General features: G+C 37.8%; 1 pseudogene across 1 annotated transcript; it reads right to left on the minus strand.

The window, feature by feature from the left end:
* Positions 1-298: 298 nt before the first annotated feature.
* On the minus strand, positions 299-6,697 carry LOC308643347 (casein kinase II subunit alpha'-like; annotated as a pseudogene). Its single transcript has 2 exons — positions 6,663-6,697; positions 299-1,072 (listed from the first exon to the last, which is right to left on the minus strand). The product of its transcript is annotated as a casein kinase II subunit alpha'-like (transcript).
* Between the last annotated feature and the right edge of the window lie 6,036 nt (positions 6,698-12,733).

A 12,733-nucleotide genomic window follows, 5' to 3' on the forward strand; every position in this document is an offset into this window, starting at 1 on the left:
AGAAGGAATGTTTATTTATATATTTATTTATTTAAATTAGGTGTATATGACAGCAAATTGCATTTTGATTCATTGTACACAATTGTAGCACATGATTGCACATGATGCAGCATCACACCCTATGTGCATTCTTACATGTACCTAGGGTAATGATGTCCATCTCATTCCACCATCTTTTTTGCCCCCCTGCACTCACCCTCCTCTCCCTCTCCTTTGCCCAGTCAAAACACTGTAGTTTCCTTTAAGGTTTGTGTTTGGTGGCTGGTTTTATTGGCAAGCATCAAGGCTGCATTACCTGTCACTCTCCCTCGGCTGCCGTGAGACCACTGGAAAGTACAGCATTCTCTGCCCAAGGCTGGGACTGCTCCTTCACCATCCGGTAGAGCTTCATGACTCCTTTGGCAATCAGTGTCTGTTGATGGTCATATTGTGGGAGTTTATTCCAAAGATCTCTGGCTTCAGGGCTAACAAGGTGCCTGTTCTCAGTACGCATAAAGTTTTCCCAGCGTTTCTGTGAATGATGTCCCAGGATATCTTTGAGACGTGGATCTGAGTCTATATGATACTTCTTCAGATACCCACACAGCTCATCTGTACCCAGAACCTTGGCGATGCGAACAAGTTGGTCACAGCTGTCCTGTCTGTGGAAGAAGGGCTCCTTTTGAAATACCACGCTTGCCAACATACAGCTCAAACTCCACATGTCCCAGCTGTAATCATGTATCTGACAGTCCACGAGAAGCTCTGGTCCCTTGAAGTACCTTGATGCTACAGGAACATTATACTCCTGAGCAGGGTGACGGAACTTCACCAGGACCCAGTCCACTAGCGGCAGCTGTTTTTAGTTGGTGTTTGTCATTGTGAGGTGATCTGAAACATCGTGAGGTTTCATATCCCTGGGCACGATTCCCTTGCTGTGGCAGTAATCCAGATCTTTAAGTAGTTTCTACATTAAAAAAAAAAAAAAAACAGTGTATCAAAGTCTGTCCAGATCTGGTAGAGTTGCTTAAAATCCATATTATTGATATATTCAAATAATAAAGCTGGTGATTTTGACACAGGCTCCTTTTTGCTTATTTATTGATTTATTTAAATTAGGTGTATATGACAGCAAAATGCATTTTGATTCATTGTACACAATTGCAGCACAACTTTTCTTTTCTCTGGTTGCACACGATGCAGCATCACACCGTATGTGCACTCTTGCATGTACCTAGGGTAATGATGTCCATCTCATTCCACCATCTTTCCTGCCCCCCTGCACCCACCCTCCTCTCCCTCCCCTTTGCCCAATCAAAGTTCCTCCATTTTTCCTATGCTTGCCCCCTCCCCATTTTGGATCAGCATACACTTATCAGAGAGCACATTCGGCCTTTGGTTTTTGGGGATTGGCTTTCTTCACTTAGCATGACATTCTCCAACTCCATCCATTCACCTGCAAATGCCATGATTTTATTCTCTTTTAATTCTGAGCAACATTCTTGTTTATATATATCACTGTTTCTTTATCCATTTATCTATGAAGGGCATCTAGGTTGCTTCCACAGTTTAGCTATTGTGAATTGACATGCTACGAACATAGACGTGACTGCGTTACTACAGTATGCTGATTTTGAGTCCTTTTGGTATAGCTGGGTCAAATGGTGGTTCAATTCCAATCTGCTTTCCACATTTGTTGCACCAATTTGCAGTTCCACCAGCACTGTAGGTGTGTGCCTTTTCTCCCACATTTCGTCACCAACATTTATTGTTGCCTGTATTCTTGATAACTGCCATTCTGACTGGCATGAGATGATTTGTATTCCTCTAATTACTAGAGTTCAATATTTTTTCATATATTTGTTGATCAAATGTATATCTTCTTCTGAGAAGCATCTGTTCAGCTCCTTAGCCCATTTATTGCTTGAGTTTTTTTTTTTTTTGGTGTTGAGTTTTTTGAGTTCAATATTTCTATCTTCTTATTGAACTTCTCATTCATAACTTGTACTGACTTCCTTAATTCATTCAGTTTTTTTTTTTTTGCTGTGTATCCTGGGAACTCATTGATCATTCTTGTAATGATTCTTTTGAAAATTTATCTGGTATTTCACCCACTACAATATCTTTGAGTGACATTGCTGGCAAATTATGAATTTTAGGAGGTGTCATGTTACTTTAGTTATTCATATTTCTTGTATTCCTGTGTTGGGTTTTTATGCATCTTCTGGGAGAAATTTATCTTCCACTCTCTGGTGTGTGAACAAGTAGGAATGTAGACTTCCTCTCATCTGTCACCTTGAGTCTGCACATAAGATCCTTTTTAAAAACATTTTTCCTTTCTAGCTTCCACAGGTGAGAGAAAGCATATGTCCTTATACAATTCTTTGAGGTGTGTAGGAAGAAAATCATGAGTGATCTTCAAAGTAATTTTTCATATTGAAATGGTGACTTAAGTAACAATAAGAAAACAAATAAAGGTAAATTCAGAAAATAAAATTATTTCATAAACATAATTGTATAGAAAGTCCTTGTAGAAAAGTGGTGTGGTGCATAATAAAATGTATAAAGAAAAATTACATGCATGCAAGAAACCACTGAAGACTCCCTGCACTAGTAGACATTAGGTTTAACATGGAGATTTTTAAATAAGGGATTATGGGTCAATGATAGCACCACAGCCTGTTTTTCAAATGAAGTGTTTGCATTATTGTTGTTGTTGTTTTGCAGTGCTGAGATCATATCCCAGGCTTCATAAATGCTAGACAAGTACTCTATTGCTGAGTTACACCCCCATCTCCTGAAAACATAGTTTTACTGGAATGTCAACTGGCATACAGTTATTATGTATTGTAGATTTCAGGCTATGATCACATAGAATTTCTGGTTGACAAAACCTAAAGTCTTTATGATCTGATCCTCTGAAGAAAAATTTTGCAGATACAATTGGTATAATCTTATGCCACCAAATATATTGAGGTTAGTGGAATATAAATCCCTATGCACAATCTACCAGCAGCATTCAGGTTAATTTAATTTTTTTAAAAGAGAGAGAGAGAGAGAGAGAGAGAGAGAGAGAGAGAGAGAGAGAATTTTTAATATTTATTTTTTAGTTTTTGGTGGACACAACATCTTTGTATGTGGTTCTGAGGATCGACTCTGGGCTGCACGCATGCCAGGCGAGCGCGCTACTGCTTGAGCCACATCTCCAGCCCTCAGGTTAATTTAAGAGTTAAATGTCACAGCATTTACCCACTAGGAATTAAAATAAAAATTTAATCATTAGTAATTTCCTTGTAACCAGGTAGAGTGCCAATGTGGAAGGCAGTTTTCTTCTGCAATTTAGCAGTAGTGAAAATTATATCTTAATATTTTCAAACTAAATGCTTTATGTGTGAAATAATAAGTCCAATAAAGATCTCATCTCATTCTCAAAAATTATTGCATACTACTTTTCAGATATAGAAATACAATTTTGGGGGGCTACTGGAGATTGAACTTAGGGGCACTTGACCCCTGACACACATCCTCAGTCCTATTTCATATTTTATTTACAGACAGGGTGTCACTGAGTTGCTTAGTGCCTCAATTTTGCTGAGGCTGGTTTTGAACAATCAATGCTCTTGCCTCAGCCTCCCGAGTCGCTGGGATTACAGGCTTGTACCAGGGCACCTTCTGGAAGATAGAATTATTAATAAGGAGTATTGAGAATATTTCTACTTTATAAGACAATTTTATATTAAATATTCTTAAAGCACATATGTGTATATGTAATATATCAGTATAACTATCCTATAGACACACCAAAAAAAAAAAAACCCAACAGTTTATACAAACTATTTTTCCATATGCATCGTGTGTGTGTGTGTGTGTGTGTGTGTGTGTGTGTGTCTTTGTGGCCTGAACAGATCCCTGTGAATCCATTAAAAAAGTAATTCATTAGAAAGTAATCCAGAGCCTAATTCCATATTGTCTTTTTATTTATTTTTAAAATTATTTTATTTTAAAATATTTTTAGTTGTAGATGGACACAATACCTTTATTTTGTTTGTTTATTTTTATGTGGTGCCAGGGATCCACCTCAGTGCCTCATGCTTGCTAGGCAAGCCCTCGGCCACTGAGCCACAACTCTGGCCCCAAATGTCTTTTTCTCAGTACAGAATTCAGCTATATTTCTTTTTATCAAATAATAAAAATGCATTTGGACAGATGTGTTTTCAGAAAAAGTTATTTAATAAAAGAACTGGAATGGGCAGAACTCTTAGCACTGAGAAGAATGAATTACAATTCCATGACCTGCTGTCAAACTTGATGTCATTGCTTGCAATTATTACCCTTCTGGAGCCTGAGGAGAAAAAAAAAATGAGTTGAGAAGATTACATTTGAAATCATAACCACTTGAAAGAGCCAAGAAATAGGTATGCCGTCTGTGGAACATGTGAATTTTTCCAACATGATAGTTGAGTTTTTGTGGTTATACTAATAACAGTAACAAGAAAAACCCTGCATGTATTGAGAAAAGTAAGCTGAAGTAACAGAGTTAAAAGTGGAAAAGTTAAAAGTGGAAAAGTTTCTAGAAGAATATGCAATTCATTATGAAAAATTAAATCTTTAATTTCTTTTCACATGGAAAAATAGAAAACCAAGTTTATTAAAACTACAAATGTTCCCCTTTTTTAGAATTTTTTCTTGAGTGTTGGATGAACCTTTATTTTCTTGAACCTTTATTTATATTTGGAGCTGAGAATCAAATCCAGTTCTTCTAACATGATAGACAATTGCTCCACCACAGATCTAGAACTTCAGCCCCAAATGTTTCCTTTTATATGTGAACATATCTGACTCAATTAGCTGAAGTTCTCCAGAGAAATGAAATTGGCTTGTCATTAGGGCCTTCAACTGATAGAATGAGGCTCACCCACATGGTGGGTAATCTGCTTTAAAGTCTACTGATTTGAAGTTTGAGACCAGTCTTGGCAATATAGTGAGGTCCTAAGGAATTTATCAAGACACTGTCTCAAAATAAAATGTAAAAATTGCTTGCAATATAGCTCAGTGGCTAAGTGCCCCTGGGTTAAAAAAAAAAAGAATCCCTGGTTAAAAAACAAACAAAAAATGAAATTTATCAGTGGAAAAAAATAGTTATTGTAGTGTAGAAATTAGCTACACACCTCTGGTAATTTTTTCTTTTCTTTTCTTTCTTTCTTTTTTTTTTTTTTTTTTTTGTGTGTGTGTGTATGTGCCAGGAATTGGACCCAGGGGCACTTAACCACTGAGCCACATCCCCAGCCATTTTTTTATATTTCATTTAGAGACAGGGTCTAACTGAGTTCCTTAGAGCCTCACTAAGTTGCTGAGCCTGGCTTTGAACACATGATCCTCCTGCTTCAACCTCCCAAGCCACTGGGATTACAGGAGTGCATCACCAGGCCCAGCTCTGGGAAATTTATTTTTTACAAGGTTCTCAGGTCAATTCAAGAGACAATAGTCTTTACCACATATAAGATAGAGATAAAATTGCATATTTTCATGCAAAAGAGTGATATTGGATTTTACATGAGATTATGTAAATAATTAACTCAGAATGATTCTGTACCTAAATATAACAGTTAAAACTGTAAAAATTAAAAATAAAAAAACATAATCTAATGTTCTTGAATTTAGAAAGAGCAGTGGAGACTTAGATATTCTTCAAAATAAACACACACACAGAGATAAATTTTACTTTAAAAATTCTGTGCAGAAAAAAAAGGAAAGTAAAAACAATTATAGCAGGTTTTGGTTTGTATGTTTTTGAAAGATAAATTTTGCTTTAAAAATTTGTGCAGAAAAAAAAAGGAATGTGAAAACAATTATCATAGGATTTTGTTTGTATGTTTTTGAAAGATCTGTTTGAACCCACTTTTTAGCACTCAATGAGGCTTGTCACTTTTCTTAAGAGGCCTGTTGAGTCCACAGCCTAGCCTCCTCTCTTCTCTAGCTCTTACAGTTTAATGCCACTCTGTCCCTTCCAGAATCACCCCAGATCAAGGAACCCTTCTACAGGGAAACTGTATACATCCCACAGCATGGAAAATTATTCAGACTGATAAGTCAACAATGAGCCCTACTCTCCAGCTAATCTCCTATTACTTATATTTCCCCTACAGATTTTATTTGTTTTATCCTATCCCAAACTAAAGCTTCTGCCACAAATCCAATGTGTTCAGTGTCATAAATTATAAAAGGAGTGACCTTTGTCTCTCCAAAGGTCATTCTTTTGGGTCCTGAGAACAAATAATTTTCAAGTTTTGTTTTTCAAAAAACCCTTAAATAAGAAAAAAGAAAAAAAAGTCAACATTGTGGAAAACTGGAAACTCCAGACCTCTTGGACAACAATAGAAAATGATGAAATCACTGTGGAAAGCCCTAGTGGTTTCTAAAGAAAATAATAAATTACTAAATACACCACACACTCTCTCTTAAAGGTGTGCCATAAATAAATGAAGAACATGTGCTCAGATGAGTTCTCATTTGCACATCAGTATTTATAACAGAATGATTTATAAGAGTCAAAGGATAAAATGACACAAGATAAATGGAGAATAGAAAATTGGAATATCTGCAATGAAATATTAATCAGCAATATTATTTTGCAGTATGGAAACTGAACTCAGGGCCTCAGGCCTGCTAGGAAACCACTTTACCTCTGAGACATACCTTGGTCACACCCTTCAATCATGGTTAGTAAGAGCACTAAAATATTACAGTGGAGTAGTAGCTGGGAAACAGTACGCTAAGGGAAAACAATGAGAGAAAAAAATGCCATTATATTTTGCCTGTGAATTTGTATGCTATTTGCAGAACAAGCAAATAAGTGAAAGAAAACTGAATTAGTCATCACCAGGGGCCAAGTGAAGAAGAAACAGGGAATAACTGCTGGTGGACACTGGTCAGAAGGACCTGTGCCCTGCATGTTCTGCATATCAAATGTACAAAATGATACATAAATAATGTACAAAATGATGGGCTGGAGTTATGGCTCAGTGGTAGAGCCCTTGCGAGGCACTGGGTTTAATTTTCAGCACCACATATGAACAAATGAATAAATAAATGTCCATCAATATCTAATAAAATTAAAAATATATATATTAAATGATACAAAATCATTCTTCTAAACTTTTACAAAAGTAAATTTAGTTTTATTTACATGCACTTTTCCAGAATAAAAAAAAATATATGCAATTTTTCAGATTACACTCTAAACCCCAGCCAGTAAAATAGGGCAAACAACTGTAAGAGACTGCAACTGAATAAATTCACTTATATTTAAATGAACACTGTTGCTACATATGTATGACAGTTGATTATTCTTTTTTTCAGTGCTTATTTTATATTAGTTGATAACTAAATGAATTGTCTATATCTTGACTAATATTTGAAACTTGTGAAGTTTTTACTATATTTACATAATTCAATGTACTTAAATACACACACACACACACACACACACACATTTATTTATTTATTTATTTACTTACTTATTTTGCACAGAGCTAGGGCTCAAGCACAAGGCTGTACACAAGCATGGTAAGTCCTTCACCACTGAGCCACACCCCACTTTAATCTATCTACATCTCTATTCCTCATTGCTTATCTCTTTTCAAAAGGTCATTTATTGCCACATTTTTTCACTTTTAGTGTGTATATTTCTTATAGTTGAAGTGAACCTATGTCACCTCCTAGTAACATTTTATGTTGATGGTGATGACTTCTGCTGTGGCTCTTTCTTTGAGGGAATTGAAATTTCAGTCACCATGTCCTTGCACTAATTCACATGTGAATTTTGCTGTCTCTGTATTTTCTCTGGAGTCTACCCTTAGTTTTCCCCACAAATAAGGTGCTCACACTCACCAGCAGATCAGTTTCCTGGCTATCTTGCACTCCTGGCTTCTGCCTTTGCTCTCTTACTTGCACTAGTACACAGGTCATGTGATTGCATCAAGCACTCCAGACATGGGACTTTCTTTGGAATGATGAGATTCCATCTTCTTCTCATAACTATGTTTTCACAGAGAAGCAACTGAGACAAGGGACAGTCAGATGCATAAGAAGGGAGCAACAGGGCACTCACTGTGATGTAAATCCAATCCGAGAATGAAAACCTGAACATAAATAAGACCCAGCACTTATATCACCTTTATACTTTTTTACTTTATTTCCAATTCTGCTCTCTTAAAATCCAATATTAGTATCAGGTAAGGTGGAACACACCTGTAATCCTAGCAGCTCAGGGGGCTGAGGCAAGAGGGTAGCAAGTTCAATGCCAGCCTCAGAAATGTAGTGAGGCCCTAAGCAATTTAGCAAAATCCTGTCTCCGTGCCAGATTCTCCTGGTTCTCTAGGCTCACTTTACAATTCTTCCTGTGTGTAACTGGCTAATTTTGCCTTTTTAAGTACAAGTTTTTTGGCCATATAGCCTCTGGGTTGCCCCAAGACAGTCTGTGTGGGGGGCCACCCCTGAGCTATTTAGCATCTTCTCTCAGCCTTGGGCCAAGGAGGTTTTAGTCTGGCATTGCATGGTGTTTTATGGTCCATCATACTTGATGGATTGCATCTACCTTTACATAGCTAAGAAGCCTGCTTTCTCATAGATCCAGACTGTTGTGATGGGCAAAAGTGTGACTTATGTAGTCCAGGGAGAGAAATAAAGAACCTCCATGTGCTTCTGATCTTTCCAATGCTTTGTGCACTCAAATCATTCAATACAGTTTCACTCTATAGGTTCTTAATTAATAAAATGACAATTCTTAATGCTAGGCACTGCAATAGACAAAATCAATTCACAGCAAAAATTCTAGATTACTTCTAAGAACTGCAAACACACTTAATCATGACAGACATTCCCTCTGCATGCTAAGTTCAAGTGTCAGATTAAAAGTCTCAAGCCTTAGGCTTTAAGTCCAGCAGATACACACTCACTCAGACCACTCATCTGGTTCCTCAGATCAGGAACCAAGGCAGGCTTCTCCTGCAGTGGAGCAGATGGCTAGCTGAGAGAGTTGTAGGGAGAAGTTGCAGCTCTCACCAGGGTCAAGATGTGGATGTAGAGTTTGAGAGCAGTGAGGAAGATGTAGAGGGATCAGCAAATGATGGCAAGTGATGGGATGTCAGTCCAGGTCCAGGTCAGGCCCTTCAGCTTGTGTATATCAGTATCAGCTGGCTGAATGCCTGTTCATTTGCTCTATTATTCATACTAACTTTTGGGGCTTTTGACCCCCTTCTTTCAATCCTTATCACCTGCCAGGGGATTTCTCAGTGACATCATCTGGTCTGGTGGTCCCCACCCTGATCTTTTCACTTTTCCCTCTTATTAGGCAGAGGCTTCACTTTGAGTTTATCAGGGTCAGAAAACTTGTTTGTGCCTTAGAGCCATACTGGAGGGCCCCCTTAGGTGTGCCTGGGGTGACTGAAGGTTTCAAACTGGTATTTTTAAAATGGAGTTGCTTAGGCTCAGGCCTAAGGCCATTCTTTCAATCTCTTTTCTTTATTTGCTTCTTCTTAATTTCTTCATGTCCTAACTTTCTTCTTTTTTCCCTCCTTTTTTGACTCCTGTATTGTAAGATGAATCCTATTTGCACATTTGGATATATAACATGATGTTACAAGGTATGGATTGAGAAAGTAAAATGATTATTATAGAGAAACAAATTAGAATATGCATTGTCTCACATAAGAGGTTTATTTTGGGCACCAAGAATTGAACCAAGAGGCACCTAACCATTGAGAAATATCCCCAGTTCTTTTCAATTTATTTATCTATTTATTTATTTATTTATTTATTTAGAGACAGGATCTTGCTTAGTTATAGACACTTGTTGAGTTGATTTGGAATCTGGTGTTGCTTGATGTCTCTTAAGCCTTCTCAGTGGGAATATTTTTATGGTGTCAAAGATTTCCAAAAGATGACATTGCTTGTCAGAGATACCCAAAGATTGCATTGCTTGTTGTAGCAAAAGCTGATCAATCAGGTAGCATTTTCTGAGCCTTCTCTTAGAATGATCTTTATCTCACCCTTGGCCACATTGCCTCAGCCTATTTCTGCAGTTTGGTTAATAAAATTTCATCTTTTTGTGCAGAGGGTGAGCTGCAGCTGCAGAGCCAGCCAGAATGCTGACAGCATCCCAGATGTCTGTACTTCAGGGATGATGCTCCCTCCTCAGCTCAAATATTCTCCTCCAATTTTTCTGCCAACCCAAGCTTGCAGCAACCCTTCTGAGGACCTGTTGGCTCCAGAGAATCATTTGCTGGCACTCTGGGTGACAGCAGCAGATATAAGAGGACAAAGAATGGCAGCTGGTTTCAACACCCACAATTCAACACCCACACTGAAGCAGAAATGGTTAACTTGTTTACTCACTGATTTCCTTGCTGAGCATGGGTGTAATTCAAATGTCCTCTTTGCAAAGTTTATTGAGCTCTGGAGCAACTTGTAAGCATACTGGTCACTTGATCTAATATGCTTCTAATGATTTAAAGAATTTCCTTTCACAGAAAATCACCAAGTAGCATTACCAAATGCCTAGAGTTGCAGGAAAGCTTGTCTCTCATTTGTAAAACCTCATTGAAGAGCTCAAAGAGAAAAGAGCAGCTCCCTCACTACAGATAACAAATTGGGCTTTCTGGAAACAAACAAACAAACAAAAAAGAGGGTTTTTTGTTGTTGTTGTTTTGTTTTTGTTTGTTTGTTTGTCTGTTTGTTTGTTTGTCTGTTTGGAGAAGAGCACAGGGAGAGCCCCAGGAAGCTAATTACTAAAGTGTAGCATTTTGAATTCTGGGAAATTTGAAGCCATTGAGTGTCCCTGCTGAGAGTGCATTTCTACTGAAGAACGTGCTTTTCTTCATAGTAACTCCCAATGTAGCAGTAGTTAAGAATATCATAAAGTTTAGAAAGACCTCCTGGAATTCCCCAGCTGCAGGCTTGAAATTGGATTAAGGTGAAGATCAATTTAAACATTAAATCTGTTGAGAAAATCAAGAATTGTGTAGCAATGCACACATTTTGGGCTATTTGAGTGGGCCAAGCTGATGCCCTGAGGCTAGTCTTGCTCTATATATTTGGGAACAGTGGCCCACTTCACCTGTTGAATATAGGCCCAGTTGCTTAAAGGGATATTTTTGTTTTTTGTTATTTAATTTGTAATTTTTAGTTGTAGTTGGACACAATACCTTTATTTTATTTATTTTTATATGGTGCTAAGGGTGAATCCAGGGCCTTGCACGTGCTAGGCAAGCACTCTACGATTGAGCCAAAACCCCAGCCCCAACCACCATATGTTTTTTTCTTTTTCACTTTTACCTCTCTCTCTCCCTAACCTGGGGGCAAAAACCAAGATTACCTTGAGTTATCTCTCCAGGGGAAGAATCTGTCACCAGAAAGAAGTAGGAGGTGACTATCTCCCAAATTATTAAGTGAATATTAATACTCCAAATGGCCTCACCAGGGATCCACTTTGAGTCACCACTTTAAAAGCCCTCTTTTCCTGCAGCTGGACAGAATCACAGCTTTTGATACAGAAGTCACCTATGTTTCTCCTTTGCTAGCAAAGCAATAAACCTTTTTTTTTTTTTTTTCTCAAAAACCATGTCCTTGTTATTGGTGTGTCTGGCAGGGTGATAAACCCAGCCTAATTCCCTCTGAAGATTTGGAGGCATCTCATCATAAAGGCATGAAAAGTTAATTTCTGCTTTACTAAAAATTACTGTGATTTCTAAACTTGCTTGGAATGCCTGACCGTGCCTTGAACTCACTTATGCCTGATTTTCCCTGACCAGATAACAACCCTTTCTGAATCCTTAGTGGTGCCTCATAAATTCTGATGTTGGAATCTAAATTTATTCCCTAAGTGCTGAACAATTTAGACAATTAACTACTACCTGCCTTTGTATTATGCTTTTAAAAATCCTGTTATCTGTAAGTTCTCAAGACCCCCCAATTTAGACAATTAACCTACCACCTGCCTTTTTATTATGCTTTTCAAAATCCTGTTATCTGTAAGTTCTAAAGACAACCTCTTCTATTCCCACGGGTTTCGGGAGAGACAGCCCCAGCCAGTCAGAATTTACAAGCTTGCTTTTATTTGATTTAAATTGGAGTCGGTGGTTATTTCTTTGTGTCATGGTTTAACACAAGGCACAACTGGAATGTAGTCTTTAAATAGCTTCTTTAAAAGCTCTCTGATTTCTTTTTTTTTTTAAACTTACTTGTATTTGTAGATGAATAAAATGCCGTTATTTTTATTTGTTTATTTCTGTGTGGTACTGAGGATCAAACCCAGTTCTCCATGAATGCTGGGCAATCGCTCTGTCTCTGAGCTACAGCCCCAGTAAGCCATCTGTTTTCTGTGTCAAAGTACATTCTACTATTATTACTGCTATTTACAGTGATGAGTCTTTGCTTCCCTGAATGCTGAAGTATAACACTAGAGAAGCACTCTGAGGGAAGTGTAGAGTGGAAAGTGGAAGGCTTTATTAAAGAATAGCAGAAAAGACTTCCTCCCATAGGGAAAAGGAGACCTGAAAGACAAAATCCATAAAAGAGGAGGTCTTCCCTATTTTATATCTAAGGTCTTCTTTTGTCCTCCCACATTTCTGTTCTTTATTTTCCTCTATCTTTCCCCCCATGTGATGGGGGATGCAGGTGGGAAGGCCAAAAGGTGGGAAACAGGTGAAATGATGGGGCAGGGTGGAGTGATCTGGGCTGGAAGTGTCTGGGGTGG

Source organism: Spermophilus citellus (assembly GCF_964194105.1).
Source record: "Spermophilus citellus genome assembly, chromosome: 3".
NCBI lineage: Eukaryota > Metazoa > Chordata > Mammalia > Rodentia > Sciuridae > Spermophilus > Spermophilus citellus.